Raw genomic sequence first — 11075 nt, forward strand, 5'->3', positions numbered from 1 at the left:
GACTAAGTACAGATCAGTCACTAACATATTAAATTGCAGAAAGTTGAGAAAAATACCGTGCAGATTTCCGACGGACAGGAAAACCGGTAATCTTGAACTTTAGCGTGTTAAATTCATAGCTCATAACTCAGAGGCATTTAAGTCTCCAAATTTGTAGAACCTGCACTTGTAATCATAACAAGTCATTTTAGATCCCTTTGAAGTTACGGAATGAACTCCGATGAACTGTACGAATGCATTTCGTTCACATGGGTCAAAGAAGGAATTATCCGTATGAGCGGACAAGGGAGACAACTCTTTCGTGTAAATGATGTCCCATGGTTGACAACGTACGCCATTTTCGGTGCATTTTCGTCGATTGAACAACCAAATGAATTAATTATGCTTAAAGGCACAGTGCAGCTCACAGCCTTCGTTTTGCGTTTTTGTTGCAGCTGAGTGCATTTACAGTTCATTATTCCCCCCTCTGGTTCTTTCTCTCTGTAAAGGTGTAGGGCTAGTTATTTTTCGGTAACTTACCCAACAACCAAAATCACTTACCCAACAACGGGCCTGAATCCTCGATAGCTCACAGGTTGATGAGTTAGACTTTGAGGGAACTACTTTAGCGATTGAAAAGTTCCGAACGCTCCAATGTACGATATACATCTCTAGACCAAACAATACAAACATACTGCATTTAAACTGGCAACTACAGGCTTGAACACATTAATCTCCATATAAAATCTTTGAGTTTGGTTGTTTTCTAAATCCAAATCTAACGATCAGTGCAGAGAAACTCGCTTTAGATCTCTTATGAGTGCACGCAAACTCCCAAGGCAAGTAACTCTCGTACGACAAGAGTAGTTCCCCTTCCAAATTTTCTGAACTGAGTTGCTTGGACAAGAGACTGCAATCCGACGGTTAGTTTTCGACAATATTTCATTATAAACAGATCACACGCAACCAAATGCACACATTGCATCAATTTAAAGAACATACAGCAGTTTCATACACTATTTTGCCCCAGAAAACGGAACTTCATACGGTTTTTAACGTTGGAACACGGGTGCAAAAGTTCGTCTGCTTGTCCCATTCGAAGAAAGAACATTTCCTAAGCGATACCAAAACATGACCAGAACACACACTATCTGCCTTTACCGGCACAGCAGAATAACAACATAACTGTGCACTTGATTTTAGTCCAAAACAGGGAAACTGACAAGAAGTGTTAACAGATTTGATTGATTTTCCCTGAACTATACAACCGCGCATTATTCAATCGCCAGCGCAGGTAGACTGGTTGAGTGATTTGGATTCGATCAAACTTTCGCACAAAAATTCCTCTTTTCTTTGAATAACTGAAGAAAGGAGGAATAAAGAGGTTACATACCTCGTCTCAGTGATTATCAAAAATAATGGTCTCAGTTCACGGTCATGAAAAAGCTCGCTGAAGCTCGCATTTTTCATGATCCGCTAACTTCGACCATTATTTTTGATAATCACTGAGACTCGGCATGTAACCTCTACATAATCCTCCTATGGTAGTAAAACAAACCCAAAACTACCCAACGACGACATCTGTGAAGCTCGACAGTTTCTTGTTCACGCGAGTGCATAAATTAACCTAGTTATTACGTGGTGTTTGGTCGGAGTTCGATTCAACTGAGTGATTCCGGCCTCCATTTTGTTTTACACAAACTCATGATGACGTCTGACATAGTTTGCTAGTGACGTGTCTTTTTTGTACATGATGTGGTGATCTACCTGATCTAAATTTAGATCCAAAAATAGGCCAAGACCAGCCGGGTCCGAGTACGAAATTAATTCGTAACAAAATCGCAGTTCTTGACTCTTTGGGTGCAAGTCAATGAAACTTAGTAGTTCTTCTAATGGATAGCTGCCTGATGTATGACTAAAAGCCCCAGGGGCTCCGTGCACCTGGATTTGACAAGTTCAGTATCTTTAAGTATCCGTCAATTAATTTCACGACAAATGTTCTTTGGCTTGCTTACATGGACTTGTATAAAAAAAAAAATAAGTCAAGAATGTCACTGGATTCTGAGCTATGAATTTAACACGCTAAAGTTCAAGATTACCGGAAAAACAGCGCCGTTGTCACAAACTAAAAACTCTGCTGAACAATCCCTCTCAATGCGGTCAATGCGCATGCGCCAATCTTGGACTTAAAAAATGCGACCCTTTGACCCAACGAACCATGGGTTAGGGTTAGGATTAGGGTTAGGGTAAGGGTAAGGGTTAGGGTTAGGGTTAGGTTGTCACGACCTGATTAATCTCCCCATGTTAGCGCATGCGCATTGACCGCATTGAGAGGGATTGTTCAGGCCAGAGATCTGTAGCAAGGGGATCGCCGAGACACAGTCTGCGCAACAAAGGTCCCGTTTCGCGCAATCGCGTCCTCATGTGCCAAAGCCACTTCCGGTTCAGAGATAATACAGACGCACAACGTGCTCGTTTCTCTGCAGCGGAGATTCGGATACGTTTTTGGAAATTTGGATAAAGCAGACCGCGCTCACCATGGGCTCAAATTGTGCACTTGTGAATTGTCCAGCTAAACGGACCATCAATCGTGGACTATCTTTCTTCAAAGTGCCTAAGAAAGGTGTGAACGATGAGTGGAGAAGTCAAGTTTTGCAAAAGATCGGTCGAAAGGGTTCAACCCAGACACTGCCAACATTTGTTCCCGACACTTTCTGCAATCTTGCTTCCACACAAGTGAGTATATATCAGATATCAGATGTTTTTTAATGCGCGATGGTTTGCAGAGTATGTTTAGCGCTTAGCGTCGTACTGCTTTCCGAAGGAAGACTGAGAAATCAGCCCGAATTTCTATGTGAGTAACCTAACACTGGCAATGTCAATGTGATGCAGTAGCTGGAAAGCAGTACTAATACTAGCCCAGAGTTGCAGGCACTAGGTCAACACCACCTGCCCCTTGTTACCCCCACCCCCATACTTCGCTGGTGAGCCAGCCAGCCAGCAGCGGTCACTGAGTGCAGACTTTGGAGAGTACATGTATGTATATGAAAGAGGTCAGCTGTGCAGGATTAAGAGCAGTGCTGAACAAGTTCTTGCTCAAATAAAACCATTACCATGTAACTGTTTCCAACGAGTTAATGTAACTATGTTGATATCATTGTAAGAGCATGAGCGAATTGCTTTATAATCTTGAACTTTAGCATTGTAAATTCATTGCTCACTATTTTTATTTAGTGGCATTTAAGCCTCCAATTTTGCACGTAGGCATTCTCTCATCATTTTTGTCGATTAAATGTCTAAATGACTTTATTTTGCTTAAGTTTGGAGCTCAATCTATCAATTATATTCACGACAAATATTCTTTAAGTTTAAGTACAGGGACTTGCATCAAAAATAAGTAAAATATGCTACTTGACTGTGAATGTGATGAATTTACAATGCTAAACTGAGGCTTTAGCAAAGTTCAAGATTACATGTTCTGACTTCTGCGTCTGCTCACCTTAATCTAAATCACACACCACGTTAGTAGGGTAACGATCTAGCACACTAAAAAACACTGGGTTTCCTATAAATACCAAGGTCAGCCAGTAGTGTTACTAGTAATTACTAGTTAGCACATGGATTTGAACACAACGCGAGGCATACTGATTGTGCAACATTACACAGAAAAAAAGATATAGCTTTACACGTGATAATGAATTGCAGTATACTACATCATAATTTTCATATTGATACAGTGATAGTAACAATTATGATAATTTAAGATTTGTGTGTGTCATGTCTCATGATTTCATCTTAATTCTTATGATGTGTACCAACTACAATAGCTTTCAAATCGATCAATAAGTGAATAAAATCAAAATTTATTTTTTCTTGTTTGCCTCTTTACAGCTCCCAAGGGCCACATGAGACTCACACCTGGAAGTTTGTTTGCCAACACTGTGTATGCCAGTCAAATCTGTTGAAACGCCACAACCACAGCTTCGGAAACTACCCGTAAGTGTATGGTTTAATTGTACATACAGTGGACCCCTCTTTTAAAGAACCCCCAGTATGTCAGATTTCCTATTAAGTATTAGACATCCTCTCCTGTCTGAAAAGAATCTAAATAGAGAAATCAGGTCTAAAAAAGGGGTTCCACTGTCATGTGTTTGACTTTGTTTTCTGTGTACACAGTCTACAATTACTTCTTCTGCGTTTGTGGGCTAAACATTTTACGTGTATGACCGTTTTTACCCCGCCATTTAGACAGCCATACGCCACTTTCGGAGGAAGCATGCTGGGCATTTTCGTGTTTCTATTATTACCCACCGAACTCTGTATAGATTACAGGATCTTTTTGGTGCGCACTTGGTCTTGTGCTTGCGTGTACACACGAAGGGGGATAAGGCACTAGCAGGGCTGCACATAAGTTGATCGGGAGATCGGGAAAATATCCACCTGAAATCACCAGGCGCTGCCTGGATTTGAACCCACAACCCTCCGCTTTGGAGGCCGGTGTCTTTCCATCAAGCCATTGCGCCCGTCAGTCTACAATTACATTTACAAGCTGTACCTATTTTGCAGGAGTGCAGTTTTACAGCTACAAGACAACCATGTTGTTGTTACAGGTGTTCTGTAGCTCAGTCACGATTCTATTTCTATCATTTATCAACAGTTTGTATGATATTATGAATTTATTACTACAAAAAAAAATAAGTATTTAACTTAAAAAAACAAGAAGGGAAAGTTGTTGGAACGTTGTTATTGACAATTTTACGTTACATATGTTGACCCAACGGTCTTTTAAGCGCAGAGTCAAACAATAAACAACAAGAACTTAGCTTGGCTGATTTACTTGTCTGTGGCTGTGCACTTAAAAGACCGTTGGGTCGACATATTTGTGACAACAACTTACCTTTATGGTTTCCCATAAATCCATTTATGTTCTGAATTTGTTTGTGCTAACAACCCAAGGGAAACAACCACTTCACACAATCATACTATGAAACAAGCCAACACTGTGATTGCGAATGTTGTCGCTGGATCTACCCAGCGACTGCATTTTTGAGAAAACCAACGTATTTATACATATCATCAATCAAAAATGCATACTGTTTAGCACCAAATTGTTTGGATACATAATCATCATCAATCAATCAATCGATACGAGGCTTATATCGCGCGTATTCCGTGGGTACAGTTCTAAGCGCAGGGATTTATTTTTTTTTAAATTTTTATTGTATGCAATTTATATCGCGCACATATTCAAGGCGCAAGGATTTATTTATGCCGTGTGAGATGGAATTTTTTACACAATACATCACGCATTCACATCGGCCAGCAGATCGCAGCCATTTCAGCGCATATCCTACTTTTCACGGCCTATTATTCCAAGTCACACGTACTGATTTAGGTGGACATTTTTATTTATGCCTATGCAATTTTGCCAGGAAAGACCCTTTTGTCAATCGTGGGATCTTTAACGTGCACACCCCAATGTAGTGTACACGAAGGGACCTCGGTTTTTCATCTCATCCGAGGCAACATGTTATTATAAAGTACCCGAAATTGTGAGAGTATCCGGTCGACTAGATGGACAATTGCCTCCCTTATTATATCACACCGGCCTTCTCACAATAAATACTAGCTGCCTTACAGTCACCTGGCAGCAGGTTAAATGCAACAGTATTTACATCACAATCATTGAAATTTGTTTTACAGGTTAATGCAACATTATTTACATCACCATCATCGAAATTTGTTTTACACACTGGGGACCAAGTTTCCCCTCTTTTTACATCACTGGCGGTAAAATGCCCTCAAATTGTATGTACAGCAGGAAAAAAGTTTGTAAACACTTTTATTGGCCCTCACTTGCCCTGTTTACAGACCCACTGTAAGCCACCAAATATACCCTTACAGTGAATTTGTATAAGGTTATCTTGCGCCTTACTAGGTATCGCAAAACAAACAAACAACCCAAAACCCAACATGTGCATTGTTTTTAGACAGCACATGCCAGTAACAAAAATGAACAATGGGCATTCTCTTCCATGGTAATAGGTTGCACCATCTACAGACCTATTGTAAGCCACCAAATGTGCCCTAACAGTCAATTTGTAGAAAGGTTATCATGCCCATAATTGTTATCCACAAAAGCATTAATATATACATTGTTGTTGAAAAACAACAACAGAACACTTAATAATATTTTTAATTTCACCTTACTCTAAGTCTAATGACATGGGTGCAACCTGGAAAATTCCAAAAACCTGCAAAAGTTGGGGTCCGGCCCCTGGCGGGGGTTGGGGGGGTCTGGGAGGCTTCGCCCCCCATAAGCTGAAGCGTTTTTAGTATTTAAAATGCAAAAAAAAAAACCCTCTCCTGGAACAAAAACATACAAAGTAAACCATACTATTCATCCTAAAATTTGTGCTCTCTTACTAGTCTTAGTGATTCATGAATCATTATTATGCTCGTCAACTTTTCAAAAACCGGCACTGCCGGCGTGTAGCCGGCAGAGTTGCACCCATGTAATGATAAAAAAAGAGGGGGTGGGCGTAAAAAAATAGGGGGTGGGCGTTTACCAGGCACTGTACCCTGTGCGCATAATTTGACCAAAACTAGGGGGTGGGCGTTTACTCGATACTGGGCGTATACAAGGTAGTTTACGGTTCTTGAATCAAGGTCTTCCTTTTCCGCTAGATTCACTCATCACTGTTGCATTTTTATAATTACAGGTTTGGCGCCAAGCCCCACCAGAAGTCCTGAGAGTCAACTACTTCACACTTGAAGATGTTCGAAAGGATAGCCTTAGTGTTGGAACTCTAGATTTCACAATTAAAGTTGCCAGACAGAATTCTCACTTGTTGATGCTGCATGAAATGATGAATGCTTGCAAGTATGCATGAAATCGATTAGTGTGCATGTTAAACTCTCTCTCTCTCTCTCTCTCTCTCTCTCTCTCTCTCTCTCTCTTTGTAACACAAACAAACACACACACTTGAGTTATTCCTGTGGTCTTTGGCCTGGATTCCAGCAGGACATTTTCTTGTGTGGGATCCTGAAGACAAAATCACAAAATCAATGAAATACTTGATAAACATCTGAAAGCTTCTTCAAATTGAATATTAAACTTAAAATCCGCATTCATTTTTTAATATTTTATATTCACAACTAAGGTTGCCACACTGAATTCTCACATTCGTATGCTTCATTAATGCTCTCTCTCTCTCTCTCTCTCTCTCTCTCTCTTTTTCTCTCTCTCTCTCTCTCTCTCTCTCTCTCTCTCTCTCTCTCTCTCTCTCATACACACACGCGCATGCAGACGCACACACACTTACTAGTGTTGTTCCTTTGGTCTTGGTTCAGGCCTGTCATCTTGTTAGGATTCCTGAAGATAAATCAATCGCATAATCGATCAACAGCTTCAACTTCAAATCATGGAACATTGAACTGTTTAAAGAATCAGGAATACCTTTTAGAAACAGACAATGTCATTCTTATGATTTTATTCAATATTTTTTAAGAGTAGACCCGAGACATACCCAGTGCAAGGGACTCCAAACCCGATGTCGATCTTTCAAATGTTTTACGTTTTCATGTGGCGATTAGATCTAAAAAAAATCAGCGTAATACCATTTCTTATGCTAAAGTAAACAAACGGTTTGATCGGGTTCATTAGAAATACTTATTTCTAGTATTAACTTCGAATTCATCACTGGGAGCAACACAGAGAAATACCCAGTAGTCTAGCTTCGAAAACGATGTCGATCGCTCGCATTCACCGATTCAGTGTTTACGTTTTTCTGTGGCGATTAAAACTCGAAATTCCGCGTTTCACTACCATCTCGAATGCTGAAGAACAAACAATGCATCCACTTAAGATATATATTACCATTGTTAACTTCGATTTAACCACTAGGAGGATAAAAATAACAACCAACCTGAACAATTCTAGATATAATATCGAGCAGAGGTCCATCCATTTCTGCTTCACCGGAAGTAAGCTGGGCACACTTCGCGTTATTTGGCGCTGTGCGAGACCCCGCAAGCAGTATTATGTAGCGGCGCGCGCAGAGTTGGCGATCCCCTTGCTACAGTATACAGTATCTCTGTTCAGGCAGAGTTTTCAGTTCGTGACACCGTATACGCGTCATGTTTTTTACGACGAAACAAAATACGTAGTAATGTGTCAACCTCAACAAAAAAATGTCTCCTCATAGGACATTGAATGGACACGAAGAAGAAGAGGAGGAGAAAACAAGTCGCGTGAAGCGAACTTAATACATTTAGTCAATCTGTCAAACTCACAGAATGATGCATTTCAGGAAGACAATGCTTTGCAGAAACCCAACGACCGACACTGAAACCGATGACACACAAATCATTTTTGGGTCGATTGTTAAAACTTTTTAATTAGAATTTTCAGATTTTTAATGACAAAACTCATTAGTTAATTAATTTATGAGTTCCAAGCTGAAATGCAATCCGATAGTCCGGATTTGTCGAAGAGTGTTTGACCAATAATTCAATTAATTTGATCGAAAAAGGAGGGTGTGACAGTACCCCCTCCATCCCCAACAAGGAAGCTGGCGTGAGAAGAATAGTCAGTGCTGGTCAGCAAACCGATTACACCCCCATGGGTGAACAATGAACACGTTACGGTCGTTACCGATTAAACCCCAAATGGGAGAAAAAAATGACACTTTACCTGGACCCTTACCAAGAGAAAGATCAATTCCGATTTTAGAGTGTGCATATTAATTCCACACAGTCTCAAGACTGACCTAAATAATGGATTGTGCTCCCTATGCCGCCTCTTCTTTCTTACCATGTAAACTTTAAAAAGAAAACTGCTCATGGCGAAAAGAAAAATTATTCCTGAAGTCGCTTTTCTCCACACAAATAAGAGAGAGAGAGAGAGAGAGAGAGAGAGAGAGAGAGAGAGAGAGAGAGAGAGAGAGAGAGAGAGAGAGAATTGAATTGAATTGAACTTTATTTAACAAGGATTAAGATTTAAGGCTACGCCTTTTCTTACAATCTGTCCTTGTCTGAGAGAGAGAGAGAGAGAGAGAGAGAGAGAGAGAGAGAGCGAGTGAGAGAGAGAGAGAGCGAGTGAGAGAGAGAGAGAGAGAGAGAGAGAGAGCGCTGTTCCCGACATTGCCGTTGATCATTGCAGAGCAGCGGGGCCCAAGGACTGTTATGCCGGGGTGGAAGTAGAGATAAGCGCCTACTTCCCAAGAAATGCTCCATATTGCTTCGTGTCTCCAAACACCTCTGACAGTCAAATCCAGCTCCTGGCCTTCACGTGGCGGGCCCTGTCTTCGACTAACAGGAGAAGGGATGCAGGCGGGTCCCTGGCGCCTTAAAACCAGCTGCTTCGGGCAGATGGGGCTCGTCAACCTTGGATGGTCGCTCATCTAGGAGAAGGACAACTCCGATTTCAAAACCCGCACTGCCTTGTGTGCGCCTTGGGAAAGGCAAAGGCTACGAGAAGGAAAACTTCGACAACAAACCCGGGTAGAGTGGACTCGACAGCCCAGCAAGGCAGCTACTCTTGGGGAGGAGGCAACCCGGAGTAAGAACCTCAACCACCGAAGACGGAAGACAGCAGCCAACTTGGCGTGGGGAGAAAATCGGCTGTCTACGCTTCCACGATAATATGGCCGTACAATTATCTTTACATCGAACGCAGAAGAAGAAGAAGAATTGCAGAGCAGCACGTTTACGTCTTTCAATTTCGCCATGCAAATCAGACTCGAGCCGACACATCTCATTCTCAAACGGTTCATATTCGGCGGATGCCCTTTTCCTCGCTCTCTGTCATTCTGTTCTTAAACAGCCTGCGCCTTCAGAGAATTTGGTTTCACAAGTTCATCTTCATTGTGACCTTTCGCCTCTCCCCATCATAAGGTCGAACAACGCCTACGCAGATGAGCACTTTTATGTATCTCATAATTATTTGTCTGTCTGTTCTCTGCAAAGATCATGAGGTCTACGCACTCATGAATGTTTCGTTTTGTCTCAAATTAAACGTTCCATAAACTAACCGTTCTCGTTTTGTTCTTGTATCTTCGTCTTGTTACTGGGTTCACGTCAAAGCTGCGAGAAAGGGAGTTATGTATCGATTGGAGATTGGATTTCCCTTCTTTGAGTCATGTGACGTCAGAGGCCGACAAAACTTTATGTATCGATTGGAGATTGGATTTCCCTTCTTTGAGTCATGTGACGTCAGAGGCCGACAAAACTTTATAATTTGGCTTTTCAGGTTGACCGAAACTTCAAAGGAACTAAAAAAAAACCCGTCATGTGTTTGATTGCATGTGTGTGTGTTGTTCAATGTCAAAACAACAACAAAGTGAGTACATGACGTGTGTTTTGTAGTTCCTTTGAAGTTTCGGTCAACCTGAAACGCCCAAATATGAAGCTTATGTGCGTTTGATTGCATACATGTGGATTGCATGCATGTGTGTGTGTGCTCGTTCAATCGTCAAAACAACAACAAAGTCATAAGTACCTGAAAGGAATTCGATCGATACATAAATGTTATTTGCGTGTTTGACCAAAATATGACATTTTACACAGATCTCGACAGTCATTGTTCACCTCGACCGCTAGCGCGGTCTCGGAGAACAATGACTGTCTCGATCTGTGTAAAATGTCATATTTTGGTCAAACACGCAAATAACGTATAATGTTTTCCGCAGGGCAATATGGCGATACTGTCATGCAATTCATCCTCGTAATTGTCCTTCTCGTGTAAACGATCTTGCACACTGCCACAGATCTGTCAAGGTTTTTACATGGCTATATATTACAACCATGTTGCTATAATGATGTGAAATGTTGTGTAGTGTCCTGTGTGATCTATTGCTTTCAGCGGTCTCCAATAGCATTCACTGCTGAAGAGACGATAAACAACAGTTACCGTCGTGTATCCTTGGCGGATGATGACATTATTCAGTTTTACTGCAGTAAAAGGTTTTACTGCACTAAAACTAGTTTTATTGCAGTAAAACTGAATAATGTCATCATCCGCCCCAGCAGGCCTTTTTACTGCAGTATAAAGTTTTACTGCAGTAAAACTTAAATGAAGATTACTGCAGTAAAAA

At 41.1% G+C, this 11075-nt stretch overlaps 2 long non-coding RNA genes across 2 annotated transcripts; one reads left to right on the top strand and one right to left on the bottom strand.

The window, feature by feature from the left end:
- The first annotated feature begins 2327 nt into the window (after positions 1–2327).
- LOC138966226 (uncharacterized) lies at positions 2328–6820 on the top strand. Its single transcript, XR_011455642.1, has 3 exons — positions 2328–2715; positions 3871–3975; positions 6702–6820. It is a non-coding gene; the product is annotated as an uncharacterized lncRNA (long non-coding RNA).
- An 83-nt stretch (positions 6821–6903) lies between these two features.
- On the bottom strand, positions 6904–8058 carry LOC138966227 (uncharacterized). Its single transcript, XR_011455643.1, has 3 exons — positions 7908–8058; positions 7305–7354; positions 6904–7024 (listed from the first exon to the last, which is right to left on the bottom strand). It is a non-coding gene; the product is annotated as an uncharacterized lncRNA (long non-coding RNA).
- Positions 8059–11075: the final 3017 nt, after the last annotated feature.

The sequence above is a fragment of the Littorina saxatilis genome, linkage group LG5, assembly GCF_037325665.1.
Source record: "Littorina saxatilis isolate snail1 linkage group LG5, US_GU_Lsax_2.0, whole genome shotgun sequence".
Classification (NCBI taxonomy): Eukaryota; Metazoa; Mollusca; class Gastropoda; order Littorinimorpha; family Littorinidae; genus Littorina; species Littorina saxatilis.